Source organism: Octopus bimaculoides, chromosome 11 (genome assembly GCF_001194135.2).
Source record: "Octopus bimaculoides isolate UCB-OBI-ISO-001 chromosome 11, ASM119413v2, whole genome shotgun sequence".
Classification (NCBI taxonomy): domain Eukaryota; kingdom Metazoa; phylum Mollusca; class Cephalopoda; order Octopoda; family Octopodidae; genus Octopus; species Octopus bimaculoides.
The window spans coordinates 22252269-22253657 of NC_068991.1; positions in this window are offsets into that span (position 1 = coordinate 22252269).

Here is a 1389-nt window from a genome sequence, read left to right on the forward strand (position 1 = left end):
AGTATATATTTAAATTATGTCAGAAAAATGTAAGAAAAATGTTAGAAAAATGTTATAAAATCTTTTTGGTATATAAACATTGTATTTTGAGAAATAACCGGTTTCGTGTTGTCTTTTCAAATTTCTCTACTTCATTGTGTCGTGTTCGTTCCAGTCTGAGAAAGAAGAGTTTAATAATATAGATTTAATCAAAAGATTAAATGTGGTACTTAAAATGCTTGAGGCACCAGAATTTGGTAGGATAAAAACCAAAAACAAAATCAAGAGATTTGGTCAATAAAATTTGAAGTTAAGCAACAAAAATTCAATAGGTTATAGCAGTACGTACGTGAAACAGCAGCATAATTGAGATGTTGTTTTCGTCTCTTACTCTTGTCTTTTGCAAACATCTTCAAAATGACTTTCTAAAACGAAATTCCATTATGCAGCTGAGGAGTACATTTTCATTGTATTTTCTGTGGTGTTCTCACTACATGAATAAATGGAGCTTGTACGAAACGTACGTACTGCTATAACCTATTGAATTTTTGTTGCTTAACTTCAAATATATATATATATATATATATATATATACACACTAGCAGAGATACCCGGCGTTGCCTGTGTTACATGCAATGAAAGAATTAGACTTTTCTGTTATATATTCTGTAATGAACTGGAATACCTATAGATATAGGTCACATATATATATTATATATGTGTAAGTATGTATATATGTATGTATGTGAGATAATAGTTTCACTTTAAGTTTCAGTATTAAAGTGAAACTGTCTGACGTTACAATAGAGAGATATTATTGTTTTACTTTGACACGTAATATTGCAATAGTGGAGGAGATGTGATATTGCACTGGGCTCACACTGGGCTCACACTGGGCTCGCACTAGGCAAGAAGTAAGGCATGTGTAAAATTTGAAAAAAATTCATTGTGCAGTTCTCAAGTTTTAGGGATTCACACAGACAGACTCACAGACACACATTCTCATCTTTATATATGTAGATATATGATGTGTTGTGAATTTATGGAAAGAAATCTCATAAAACTGAACAATTTTGTTAAAAATGAAGAAGAGATGTTAAAATATATATAAGAGAATTTTAATTCATGCGGACGATCGTTTCATACAGAGATATAAATATCATGCAAATTCATGGTTGAATTGAATTAATTAAATTGATTAAATTAATTATATATCACTGGACTTTTCAGTGCAAGAAGTATAAACAAAATTTTTACAATGGACTTGAGAAAAGAAATAGCAAAATAATCTAGGAGATTCATATTTATCCTTATGAGAAAAAGAGATGTAGGTCCAGTTAGGTATTAACTATAACTATATATATAGTTAGGTATTAACTATACATATACATACATACATATATATATATA